The 14515-nt window shown below is 45.1% G+C and overlaps 1 pseudogene; it reads right to left on the bottom strand.

The window, feature by feature from the left end:
* LOC104053533 (pregnancy zone protein-like) overlaps positions 1 to 14515 on the bottom strand; it is a 30265-nt pseudogene that overhangs the window by 13637 nt on the left and 2113 nt on the right.

Consider the following 14515-nt stretch of genomic DNA (forward strand, 5'->3'; position numbering starts at 1 on the left):
AACACAGGGGCACATCACTTGCAGCAGACAGCTGTATGTACAAGCATCAGGATCAGACATGCAGAGGCAGGCAAACTCCAATCCTCCTCCCGCTAGCTGCCACACCCACCTCTGCTCAGCCTTACCCAGCCTGGTGGCTGTCACATTCCACTTGAAGGTTTTTGCTTCATTGGCACACGGGCAGCCAGCAAACAAGCAGTCCAGACAGGCATCCACCTTTAGTACTGGGGTCTGAGTAGCGCACACCTGAGTGTGGTGGGGCATAAAAGCACACATTGGCATAGTGTTAGGACCAGGCACTGCACAGAGGAGATACCATGGGTCATGAAGTGCAAGGCTGTACTTTGTGGCCCAGATGCCAGTATCTAGGTCTCCCGAGAAGCTCATAGATTGCCTTTGAGCTCAAGCTTTTGCTCTGACAGATGTGTAATTGGGGGAATACTCACCTGGATACAGTCCCTGAGGTAGTTGAAGACAGCAGCTTTTACACTGAAAGTCTCTCCTTGGATCACAGGGTACAGCAATGACAGATCTACAAAAAGGCTAGAAGACCCTAACAGTCAGAGAAGAGAACCCAAAACCAGTATCTGCAACACAGAAGGTGTTTGCTTTCCATTCTGTGATGGTGTCAGGTACAGTAACTTGGATAGCCACTTGCCCATCTTCCCTATAGCAGGAAGAGAAAGAGAGGACAACTTGCTCAGAACCAGTCAGAAGTGTCCAGGGGTCTCTCTGGGAAAGGTAGGGAGAGGCTGTTACCAACTCAGAGACCAAATCCAGGTCTCTGGGAAAAGTGTACACAGTTTTAGCTTCCTCTTGTTATCAGAGTGAGGTGCAACATCACTGTGGCCAACACGATTTTCTGCAGAAAAGCAAGTGGTACCTCAGAAAACAGCATATGTAGCTCCAGGTGAAATTAGTTCTTCATTCACAAGCAGTCTAACACAAACCATAAATGCTTTGTGACACAGAACAAGAATGGACAGGGTTGGCTTTTCAAGGAGAATCTGGCACAGTGTCTGTATCTTTGAGGAATACAGCTTTAGGGAGAGAGTGTTGGATGGAATTTAACCTGAGGCTCATTCTGACAGATCTTGCAAGTTTGGTCTGGATCCAGGGGGAGACAGAATGCTCAGAGTGCTGGTGAAGAACATACTACATTTTCTGTGAAGAGCGCAGAGCACAGGGGCAGCCAATAAAGCACAGGGATTTGAGCTTTTATCTGTCATTATAGATCAGGTCCATTGAATGGGGCACAAGATATATTGCTTTCACACACAAACACAGTAGGATAGAAGTCAGCCATCTCAGCTGCAGGCTGGCCAGAACTGGGAGAAGAGAGCCCCTTCAGTCAAGGAGATGGACATGTCCATTCCTTACCAACAACATTGGCTTTTCCAGGATAAATTTCTTCCCAAAGCTTGGTCATATACAAGAAACTGCTTTATTGATTCCAGTATTGGTTAATATTTTCATGCACAATATCTGGGAAAAAAGTCAAGAGTAAATCAATGAGAGATAAAAGGGAACAAAGAATGTTGAAAATACCTCCTGATAGCAGGTATCTTAAGGGGGCTGGTGGTACCTGAAACATTTTAAAATGCTGCTTATTTATACACATACACTTACAGGCTCAGACTCTGGCCAATGCATGAGGAACAGAAACCAGCTTCTGAGGATTACTGGAGCCAAATGTTACTTCTCATAAAAGTAAATTTCATCTTCATATGCCTAGCCCTAACAATGAGCCAGGGTAGTCAAATGCCATATATGCCATGAAAAACTTAAGAGAAAAAAATCCAAGCTTTAAATCTCTGCACAATTTTAGAATGGAAAGATCTGACTGGCTGTTTACACAAAACCTTTCTTGCACAAGTTAATACCAATCCTAACTTAGAAAACTGATGGGGAACTCTGTCACAACTTAGTACGGGTTCTGCTTTTGTCTGAATGGGACTCAGACTTTCAGGACCTGTGCTTCACAAGACGGTATTACTGGGTTGAATGCACCCTTATGTGCATGGATTGAGAAGACATAATCCCACCAGAGGAACACATTTGATCATGTGAGAAATCCTTGCTTTAATGGTCTGCAAGTCACTGAGAACTATTCTACTTTCTTGAAGTGCCTTCATGGAGAGTATGGGTCCTCACCCACTCTGTGGAGGCTGTACATGCCTGTGGGCTTAGTCTCATGTTACAGGTCATCTGTTATAGGGTCACTAATAACTGAGATATAGTGGGATCTCCTTTAACTAGCATCCAACATAATCTAGAAGTAAGCATTCAGAAGACAGAGTACCACGCCTTTAGGGGGAATCAGGGTCTGTATTTGTAAGGTAAAGTTCTGTCAGCCTGAGAAGCCCATGCAACTCAGTCTCCATTTTGGGTTGTTTTCAGTGTGTTGTTACCCTCTTCTCCTATTTTGAGATGCTTTTACTTGCATATATTTCTTTAAACAGCATTCTGTCAGAAGTAGCACTGCTTGGGTTTCAGTTAGCAAATACATTAATCTTTCTCAGGCTGTTGTGCTTGTTAGTGGCTTACCTTATTTTGTCATTTGTCTTGACAGTTAGCTCTGAAGCCAAATTTTAAAGGACAACTTTTTATTAAAACTGCTTTGAGGAGAAGTAACAAAAGACTCAGTGAAACACAGAATAAAGGAGTTTGCAAATAAAATAGCCAAACAACAATTCGTCAAAATATGGTGAAGTGCTCAGGTCTTACTGGGATATTCTTGCCACTCCCCCTTTGTAGATATGGTAGCCTAAACTAGATTTATTGATTTTTACACTGTCTTTCTCTAATCAAGTGGTTTGCACTATGCTTACTCATAAGTTTCATTTATTTCCCCCCATAGTCCCCAAATGCATGTGGCTAGAGATGAACAAGGTACAGATGACTTGTAGCAATAAAATCAGGGCAGCTGAAGTTTGCCAACAGTAAATTACTGTAGGCATTCAGGATGTCATACTGGCAACTGCTGGCCCAGGAAAAGTTTGCTACAAGTGTAAAGACTCACCTTAAACATATTGAAGATATCAGCATCACTTTGGCACCATGGTGCTCCCATCTGAGTCTTTTTGTGGAGACCAGGCTGCTGGGGCAGGCAAAGGTATGCCTCAAAGTCTTCCAGGTGATAAGGGAACCCTCATCTTCCAATTATAAAGCTGTGAAAGACCTTCTCATACAGCTGCAATGGAAGAACAGAGGTCTTCATAAGGAACTGTCCAATGAACATGAGTATGGATCAAATATTTGGATTGTAGCCCTCTATTATACTTTGTAAAGCTTTGCAGTTGAGGAAGTTGGCACTGGCCCAGCTTATACTAAATGACAGGAATGGATATGGATATAAGCAAGTAGCTTTCAGTCTGCAGACTTTCATATCTGGCAGTTCAAGCCTTTTAACTCTAGCATTCAAAATGAGGATAAAACACATGATGCTGTTTGAGCACAAGGCATTGGCACATCTGACTTACAGATTTAATGATTACTACTTTATATACCTGTTAGTAGATGATGCAAGTGCTCTGCCCTATAGCAGCATTCCTGTAAAATGGAACACCAGATCACACTGTTAGTCCTATCTACAGGTGCAGCAAGTCCCTTGGATTTGGTGAAGCTTCTTTGTAACAGGCTGGCCTGCTGTAACTTAACCTATAGCTTTGCATGAGGCATATACATGTGTATTATCTCTGATCTACCTTGTGGAATTATGTTAGGATTTGCAATTCTTGCAGTATTTTTGTCTTAAATTCATTCCTCTGAAACACACGAAGGCTTTGAGGTAAGTCCATTCAACCCTTCTAGATTCTCAGAATGCACCTAGGTGCCGACAAAATCCTGACCACCTTTCACCAGCCACTGGGTGCACTGGGTGCTGTCCCCTAGCTATCATTTTCTAAAGAACTGCTCAGGCACTCAGCATGATCTGTCATATGGTTATAATTCAGCAATGTTTGGGGCACAGGGATAGGAGGGCCCTACTGGGGCAAAATTCCATTTCAAAGGTTTAGTGTCACTGCCTGGTAGAAGATGGAAGAGCAGAGACAGGTAAACATAAGCAAAGCTGCTAAGCACTCTCCCTCCAAGCAGAAAGCAGCACCTCTTTGAAGCTGCTCTCCCCACCTACCTCTGCAGTGCCACACAGCAATCCACCACTCTTCAGGCAAAGGCCCACAGTGTAGGGCTGATGCATGAGGAACATGATCACCACATAACTGCTCAGAAGAGGCCAAGGAGGCGGAATGCCAGGGCAGTCACTTAACACTTCAGCTGTGTCCTGGGATGGACTATGGGCTTCCTCCCACCAAAGCAGAAGGCAGGCAGACAGCAGGGGGCTGGTAACCACAGCCTGCACTCACTGTATTTGCTGTTAGGGTATCATTTCCCTTCAGGAGGACACTCTTGTCAACAGCTTGGACAAAGCACAAGGACACTGGAGCAGTCTTGATGTCCAGACTGACTTCCCTTCCTGGGACTTCCTTCTTGTGTGAGAAGTCCAGTGCCACCTGCAGGAGAAGATGGGGTCAGGGGGTTTAGTATTGGAGAGTAGGACCCTGTGACTCTTAGATGTCTGGAAAGACAGAATAAGGTAGGGAAGTGGGCTGAGATGCTGACACAGGCCCTCCTGGAAAACCGTTGGGAAGGCTACAGGGGCTGCAGTGCATACGGCCCAGCCAAAATTCACCTGCCACCACACATCTGCCACCCTCTAATCCACAGCTACCACAGGGAGCTAAGCAGGCAGGGTTCTCTTCCATGTTAGGGAGAACATGGGGGACAGTGTGTTCCCAAGTCAGACATGGGGAATAGGGGGAGAAAACAGAGTTCAAGGGGGGCTAGTTTATTCCTTGGGAAAAGCTTGCCAGGGGGTGTTGGGGAGGGCAGGACTAAGAATTCAGGGAAGGAGGAGGTTACCAGTTTTCTTTCCCAGCCAAAAATCAGAGCATGTAGTTTGGCATGTATCCAGCTTACACCATTTGGCAGAGGATAAAACAGGACCAGGAACCACAGCAGGCCAGAGCACATTAATGATGATGTCGCACTCCTTGTGTTTCTACTCACCTTATGTCTAAAGCACTTTTCTACTTGAAACTTCCACATCAGCCACCACCTCTCCATCCAAAAAGACTGCACACAGTAAAAGCTTGATGTCAAGCAGGAAGTCATTACCAATAGTCAGAGTCAATGAGAAGGAGCCCTGCAGATCTGCACAATATAACAAGAAGGGGTAGGGAAGGGCATTAAATAGGAATCAAAAGAAATTTAGTAATTCCTACCTTCAGATAAGAACATCAGACACAGACACTGTCACAGATTAACAACAAACCCAGGGTACTGGCTACTACTTTGGCTAAAGTTTGGCAGTATTCCTCTTCCCTACTGCACCTTAGATAAACTGGCAAACTACACAAATTGTGTCTTCGCCAAAGGTACAAGCTAGCAGCAGAGTCATAAGGTTGGATATTAGATCAATTAGACAAGGCAGGAGGACAGCCACCTAGAAGGACACTGAACTGATATGAGGAGATTGTGTTGGTCTAATGAGGTGGACCACCACTAAGAACTCAGGTCAATAGTTCCCTCCCATGGCTAAGAATAACACCTGCAGAGATTGTCACTGAAGAGCCATCACAGTTTTCTGGGGTTGTTATGAGGCACTTCATGTGTTTCTACTCACTCTCATGCTGGATAACTGGCACCTCTTTCTCTCCAATGAAAAGGATCTTGCCTTTTGCTATCACCTGAAGAGCAAAGAGAAGAGCCATTCAAGGGCCTGAATTCTGAGGAGAGTGGGAAAAGAATAAAAGAGAAGGATGTCTGACAGATGTTGTCACAGAAGCTGCTCTGGTAGGATATGACCTAAAGAGCTCTGCAGCAGAGATGGTGATAGCATAGCTGACAAAGGGCTTGAGATGTGTTCATTAGGCAACAAGACGACATGGCTGCTTGAAAGCCAGAGGTATGTCTGAAGCTAAGAGCAGCTTCTCTTAAGCCACAGTGAACTCCAATCTTCACATTACTAGGATACAGTAGTTTTGACAGTATGAATGAGCCTGGTTCAGTAACTGATACTCATAACCTCAGCTAGGCTGTAGTCATACTCTTGTTTTGGACTTAACTTTCTTTAAAGCGGACTTCATCAAAACATGATTACATACCTCTGGAGTGCATCAATGCCCTGTGCAATTTCAAGACTTTTCCTGTAAATACACAGGCCAGGGGAGGTCAGCTGCCCCAGAGGCTGTCTCTTAGTACAGAGCCAGATTACCCCTGACACAGATGGAAGTTTGGGGCATACCTGTTGAGCAGAAACCAGGCTAGCCTTCCACTGCCACTTACGTGAACATAATAGAAAGTAGGGTGAATGGCAGGCTTCTATCACCCAAGCTTCGGTCAAGGCACTCCAAACAGAGGAAAGAAGCTGGGGGCTAGGAGCAGGTCCAGGAACTGGAAAACAGGAAGAGGTTTGGGCAGAACAGAACTCAAACTGACTTATACTGGCCTGGGAGTAGCTTACCCTGTCCCGTGAGTATCTGTGTGAAAAAGGTAAAATGCCAGTAAGCATAAACTTGCCCTGAGATTCAGCTGTCTTCTGTGCTCACTAAGTAGTAGAAATCAATGTGGTCTGCTTCAGAGCTGAGTTTATTCTGGTCAAGGATATAATCTACTTCCGCTTCCTGCTCTTGATCACAGGACGTCACATCATTTCTGGCCTTGATCTCAAGGAAGCTGTTGCTCTCAGAGCAAAAAGGTTTCAGCTAGTGGAAGCTATCCTCAACTCCTGTGTGACTTTCAGAAGAATCTTGCTCATCATAATTTCCAAGGTTGTAGGTGCCCTTCAGAGCACATGCCAATCAGTATCAAATGATATGAGGGAGCCTGAAACCTGCTGAAAACATTAAGTTATTACCTGAACTGATGACAGACCACACATCTGTATACTTAAAATATCTTTTGTTTAAATGTAATTTTGAAGTCTTTATGAAACTTTGTCTTATGAAGTTTTAGCAAAAATTTCAGTCTAGTATATTTGCCCACCATCTCATTTTTCCTCCTTTATCTTTCCATGAGGACACACCCCACACCAGACTTTAACCCCAGTACAGCACCATTCTACGGATACAGTCAGATGAGATCAGGAGCCAGAGGATTGTGCTCCAAATACACAAAACCAACATTGTGCAGCTGTTCAGCACTAGAAATAAACAGTAGTGCAGCCAAATGACACACCTGCATTGGAGGAAAAACAGGTGATTTCCTCAGATCCTGAGCTTTTTCTTGGACAGCGCTGCAGGATCCCTGATGATCAGAAACAGTCTTGCCGCCAGCAACTTAACTCTTGCTGTTCCTTGCCCTCCTTTCATGCTGGGGTTAGTACTGGCCCAAGTTAAAGTGTTTCTAGCCCCAGTGGAACAGCAGTCCTAGCAGCACCCAGGGACTTGAGTCAGAAATGACTGCCAGTGAATTGATATACAAGGGTTTAGTGATTTCTCCCAAGTTGACATTTGGACAGGTGTCCAAAGGGAATGTTATTTCCCTGGTGACACCACCCCCATCCCATATGCCTCTTATCACACAGACTAGTTTCAGGAGCTACTCCTGGGGAAGCCTCCAGAGACTGCAGCTGGCTCCAAATTCCCGCCCAGAGAATATGTTAGGTTCGGATAAGGAGAAGAAATTGGTTCTACAGGAGGGTTCACTCAGCTGCTGGTACCCAGCAAAGCAGCACTTACTGTCTTGGAGATTGTTGTTTTCTGCCTACAGAAACATTATTTGACCTATGATTCTCAGCAGAGAAGGGATCCATGGGTTTTACCTTCCCTGTATATGGTAGTCCACATTTGTAGAACAAATGGAGGTTGATACACTCTTCATCCTTGTCACAATAGGAATTCCAACCATTTCAGTAGTGTCTGTTCCTGGATGTGGAGATAAGAAATCTGTTAAACCCTAGCAGTGCTCTTAAGGGAAGCGGAGGACAAGAAGATACTTCAACACTATCTACAACCTCTAAATTTAGGAGACAAAATACATCCTTCTAGGTTATGACTGCCTCAGTCTTTCTGGGCTCTCTGCTTCATGACACAAAGCTTCATACCCTGTAATTACTTATTTCTCTTTATTGAAGATTAAGACAAACTAGATGACTGTTTACAGACAGCTACACTGTAGATGCCCAAAAGTGGCCTGAAGGACCCCACCCACAATCTGACAGTTCAAACAATGGACACTTACAGTTGCCAGAGCTAGGTGCACATTAACACTGATACTGAAAACCTACCTCTTTATAATCAATATTGTGTAGACTAAAAAGGATTAGAATGGCATTCTTAACAGCAGGACTGTACATAAGCAGCCCTGTCTGGGGCTTAGGAAAAAAAGAGGAAAAGAGACTGTGAGTACATACTACCTGTCAGGATGCTGTACTACAATTAGCAAGGACTGTGAGGGTTTGCTGCAGACTCTTCCACAGCTAGCCAGGGCTTTACAACTGGCTGAGGAACACTTGGTATCCAGGCAATCACTAAAAACTTACCTATGTGCTAGTGGAGATAAAGGGTGGAGAAGATTAAGAAATCTGGTAATACACCAGAATAGAGACCACCATCATACCAGAAAACTTAGGAACCCTCTAGCTACTTTTTCAAAAGCAATTCAACATTTGCAGAAAGGTCAAAACCAAAAATTTCAGGGAAAGAAAGGATCAGAACTTGGCTGCAAGGAAGGAACCACTTCACATATCCTCCAGTACCTGTTCCGTCTTCCACCATTTCTCCCATCACTGCTATGTAGCAGTCAGTTTTGCTTAATTCCAGAGTTTGACTTCACTGTAAAAGTAGTGCAGCTATTCTTGTTTGTCTGGAGAAAAAGAGATATGAACCAAGTGAAGAAGCGTGGTGTGGAGGAAGAGGAGCTGTTTCACTGCTGCTGGGCAATCCTAAAGAAATGCTTCCAAATACTTGTGGAAGAGATGGAAGCTCAAAACCCTGTAACTGCAGAAACCCATCATGGATACCTTAGCCAGAGAAGAAAATCAACATGCTTGCCTTAAATGGTCAACAAAAAAGTGGCAGAAAAAACTGCTTCAGGCAATTTGCATACTGGTTAGTTATGTCACAGACAAACTCAGGAGACTGGATTAAGCCCAGATCCTGCAGCTGAAAGAGCATGGGTGCCTTTACCTGAGCTGACCTTCTCCCTGAAACCATACGGCCCCAAAGAATAAAGCTTGATACTGTGGCTTTCCAGTCATGACCACCTCTGTCACGTGGCCATGTTAAACAAGGGCATCCATACACTTAAAGATTGCAAGACCTCTACCAAGCATTAAGGCAGAGTCTGCCACAGAGAGAAGGCGGACACAGTGTTTCTATTCATGCCTGTTAAGTTCTCCAGAGACCCTTGCAGAGCCTCTTACATGTTACATGAGAGGGAGCTGGCATTCGGTTGGTGTTTTCCACAGCTTTCCAGCTGGAGATACTTTGCTACTGGGTTGTTTTAAAAGATGCAGACATCTAGTTGGATTTTTATATTCTTGATTGTTGCTGGCTGGTCTAACATTTAGAAATATTTTCTTGTGACTTTCAGGTTGAAAGAGCTGCATCTGAAAGCCATGGGAAAAACAAAGCATGGAGCTTAACCACAAACATATAATGAACACAAATGTACAGAAAGTGTAACCAGCACTGGACATTATCTGAAACAGGACACAGGCAAGCGTAAGATGATCCATTAACTGCATGGATCCAGCAAAAAAAGGTATTAAGCCACAGACTATCTGATGCTCTGATAGCCTGTTTATTGGTGGGAACAGTCACAGGGCTGAATAGACCAGTGATCTGATTCCATACACAGGGTTTATACCTTCTCCTGATATAGAGTCAGCTGTGGGTAGCTAAAGCAGTAATTCAAGCAATAGCATCACAGGAAGAGGAGTCTGGTCAGGCCTAGCAAGTGGGAAGACACCAGACTAAACAGGCTGGTGCACATCAGAGATGTATTGAGGCAGGTTAAAGGGATAGACATACATTTCCAGCAGGTTATACTTTCCACTCTATTTGTTAACCTACTCAGCTGGTTTGCTTCCTCATCTCAGTAGAACCTGATAAATCACCTTCCAAGTACTGGGATAATGTGATAAAAGTAATACCTATTTTCTCTTGAACAGGCTTCCCATATGTATACTTGTATCAAAGGGGAGAAATATTCACCTGAAGACTGGCCACTTCAGCAGAAATACTGATCCACGCCACCCCCACTCTCTTCAGGGGGAAGTGGAGCCTGGGAGAGCTTTTTACCTTGTTTGCTCAGGAACTTCAGCTCATCCCTTAAAATCAGTTTGTGTCCCTCTCCACCCACTACACCCAGCATCCTTAGTATCCTTCAGCCTCAGAGTAAATGATCAGGTACAAGAAGGAGCCCATTCCAGCGAGCGATCCGGCTCCCCCAACCACAGGGTAATGCAAGACCGTCATACTGGAAGGCCACTTCTCAGCCGTGAGCAATCTGGAGGTGACTGTAGAGCCAAAGGCCAGAGATCAGAACAGTATCAGGTACTCGCTTGCCACAGACCTTCAGCTGAAATTCCTCATCAACTGTGGTGATAAATGAAGGGTGCTCAACATTTATCTGATCTTTTTTTCAGCACTGCATGGAAGCAAGGAAGATATGAATGGAGGAAAGAAAGCAATACTAAGTATGGGCATTGACAGTAATGTCCCCAGTTATTCATCACTACACTGCAATAGGTGTTACCCCCTTCAGCCACACCACCCTCTATTTGCTGCTACAATTGCACTTGGGGCTACTTTCTGCTCCAGCTCAGGCAAGCATAGATATTTTAAATGGCACAGGGTTTTGTCTTTACCTGCATCATTCAAACTTAATAGGACTAAGGCATGATGCCATTTCCTATTATGGCAGCTGGAGTGGACAGTAAACTTAGAATAGGGTGACAATGAGCAGCAGAAAGTGCTCATGACAGAGACCAGCCACAACTAGAACAAGGTGTCAGACCACAGCCTCTCCCTTGTTTCCTATGCAGCTGCAGAACCTCCAGGCCAACATAAGGTATGCGCACAGACCCATCTGTCCCTGTACCCAGTCTGCTGTTCTCCCAGGGCAAAAAGTCTGATGAACATGGGCACATCATCCTGCTTTCTTCCCCAACTACCCATACTGCTTTTCACTTAACTCTGTTGTCCAAGTCTCACCATATTCATCAACACTGAAGGTTTTTTGAGCCACGTTTTGTTGCACTGAGATGGTATACTCCCCAAGAGGTGCTTCAGAGGCCAGGAGAAAGGACAGATCCACAATACCATGCTTTGACTTTACATTCAGCCACTCAGCAATATGGTTATTTTCAGGATCCTATTGGAGAAAGGACATGCAGAGCCACCAAGTCACACTGGGAGCATGGGTCCCTGGCAGGTCCAGCCACACTCAGGCACAAGGAGGCACTATGAGGGCTTGCCCTTACTCCAGTAGAGAGGATGCCAGATCACCAGGTGAGATTTCTTCTCCTCCTTTCAGTATCATCCTTTTACTGAACTTTTCAATTGCAAAGACTGCCAAGAACTGTAAAGCTACTGGGAAGAGGTAACACCATAATACTGTGGGAAGGAGCAACTATGCTGCATCTACTGAGCACTTAGCCTTGTGCTTTGCTCTCTGTGCAGACAAAGTGTCAGGCAAAGGTTCATTACTGCCCTGCCTCTAGCTCAGCTATGTGCATCACAGGTGTGCATGTTTAATTGAAAAACCCAGGCTGACAAGCTGGAAAAGACTTCAGCTGAACCTGAACCACAAGCATAACTTTTTGGGGTTATATTTGTGGCACAACTCTGTCCAGGAGTGAAAGGGCAAAGTAGAAGAGACAGACATCTGCCTTTGGTCAGTTTTTGTCACTTACCTGCAGCCATATCTGGGAATACTGTAAAAACAAGAGAAACACAGGCTCAGTTTTGTACAGCACAAAAAAAGCATCCATTTGAAACAGTATTAATAACACTACCTGATATGGACCCCTGACCAGAAGGTTCTGCCCCATCCAGACCCCACACTAGGTCTCATTCCTCTGTGTTAGCTTACTCTGCAGTGTTTCTCCAATGGACCAGTGGATGGGTGTGTCCTTTCAAAGACCATTTGTTCTTATGGTTTAACAAGCATGAAGGGAGGACATGCCTCCTTCATGAGTGTCTCAATGTGTCTGATGCTGAGGCTCCTACTTCTAGAAAAGCACAAGGTGATACTCATCTCATTTTTAATGACCTTAAGGTCCTCATCAATAGTCACAATTCAAAATTTCACTGGAGGTGCAAAACCAAAAAGGATAATGAAGCATTCTGGCTGCAACACATCCTTGCACAAATCTGCTTCACTTTTTCTGTGCTCCAGTATTCATGCCTCTCCTTACCTCAGAGGTATTCAGGTCTGTTGTGGTTTAGCCTCTGCCAGCAACTCAGCCCCACACAGCCACTCACTCACCTCCCCACGGCCGGGATGGGGGAGATAATAAGAAGGGTAAAAGTGAGAAAGCTCGTGGGTTGAGACAATGACAGTTTAATAATTAAAATAAAACAATAATAATAATGCAATGAAAAGGAAAATAACGAGAGGCGCGAAACCCGGGGCAGGGAAGGGGGAATGAACAACCAAAACAAACCGCACATGACGCAGCCACTCACCGCCTGCTGACCCAACACCGTCCCTCCCCGAGCCGCAACCGCCCTCCCGCGCGCCAACTGCCCCGGTTAATGTACCGGTCATGACATCACATGGTATGGAATGGACATCCCATTGGCCAGTCAGGGTCAGCTGTCTTGTCTGTGGCCCCGCCCCTCCCGGACCTTGCCCACGCGGCAGGGAGTGGGAAGCTGGGAGGGACCCTGACTACCACAGGCGCTACTGAGTGACACTGAGCCGCTGCTTGGCAGCAACTACAGCATCAGTGTGCCATCAGCACTGTACCGGCTACGGGGGGAGAATTAACTCTATCCCAGCCAAAAGCAGTAGAAGGTCTTTCCCCAAACAGCCCTCCCCAGCAGCTCCCACCCCAACAGGACTTTGTCTGGGAGGTTTATATGCAGCTGCAGGCTGTCGAAACTCACTGCCTTTACCTGGAAAGATTACAATGATGTGTTAAACAGTGGGGTTGGTCTGTTTGCAGTCTGTTCATATTGTGAAGACTGTGGAGTCACTCCCTGTATTTCTACAGCTTGGAGCTGTCACTCTAGGCTTTACCCAAACATAATCAACAGTCTTCAAAAAACAAGAGATTGTCTGGTGTCCTAGAGAGTCCTGGCTTTCCTTTTAGGTCTCACTAGAGATACTTTTCCAAAACAACACCCAGGAGCAGTAGGCTGGGCATCTGGTGCAGCACAGCTCGGAGGGGAACATCCTGACTCATTACTGTTCCTGAAAACATCTGATAATAGGGATCTACTTTCTTCCACCTCCAACAAGCTTAGCTTGCTGCGCTTGGTGAAATCTTCCTCCCAGATGTGGCTGCTACCTTGACCCTTCCCTCCCCATTTCCATATGCCACCTTCTTGCCTTTCCTGTTTCTCCAGGTTTGTATAAGCCCTTGTTTGTCTCTACCAGAATTACATTCTTCTGGGGCTTGACCAGAACATTCTTGAGACCCTCAAAAAGCACAGAGTCCCCGCTGTGGATCAGGACATGCAGAAAAACCACCTCCTCTGGCTGTCAGATTAAAAAAGCAAACTGCCTGAGACTACAAGTAGCTTGAAGGAGAAACAGAGGCACCTGTCCTACCAAACTACCTGACATCCTTCTCCTCCCTTCCCCTCCTGTGATTTAGGTCTCTCCTTTCCCTATTCATAGTCTTCTCCATGCTCCCCAGCTTCCTCATTCTCTTCTCTGCCTTTTTCCTTGTCATGTTTGCCTATTTCCACATTTCTTTCTCCGCTTTACTATCTTTTGCGCCCTGCAACTCTGACATTAACAGGGGTCAGACACAGGAGAGGCTGAAGCCCTCTAGTTTGTAAGAGGAGAGGCAACTAAGAGAGGTGTCTTACATGTGACATGGAATCATGTCTTTTCCTGGGAATGAACTCTGGCACCTAGGTTGATTGATACAAGGAAATGGAAAAAAATTCATCAGAGACTTTGCATCTTATTCCAGATGTGAGACATCATCTCACTGTTAAAAAATCATTGAACTTCAGAGTCCAAATTCTACTGTATGACTCTGTCTCTATCCCACTTGAACCTAAGAGTGAAACAACTGACATGTCATTCTCCCACGTCACATAAAAGCGAGATTTTCATGAAACCAAGAAAAACCGTAGGGAAGTCAGATCTGGAGCTGACCAAGACAGAAGATATGATACCGATCAGGCAAAACCAGGACATCTCAGTAGCAGAAAGACCAAGCTCACCAGGAGAAAGCGTCCTTTTGCTAACAGCAGACTTCCTTGGCTCCTAAGGGCTGGCATCAAACACTTAGTTAATGATTGTCTTGTTGATGCAAGAACCAGAA

Source organism: Phalacrocorax carbo, chromosome 1, assembly GCF_963921805.1.
Source record: "Phalacrocorax carbo chromosome 1, bPhaCar2.1, whole genome shotgun sequence".
Classification (NCBI taxonomy): domain Eukaryota; kingdom Metazoa; phylum Chordata; class Aves; order Suliformes; family Phalacrocoracidae; genus Phalacrocorax; species Phalacrocorax carbo.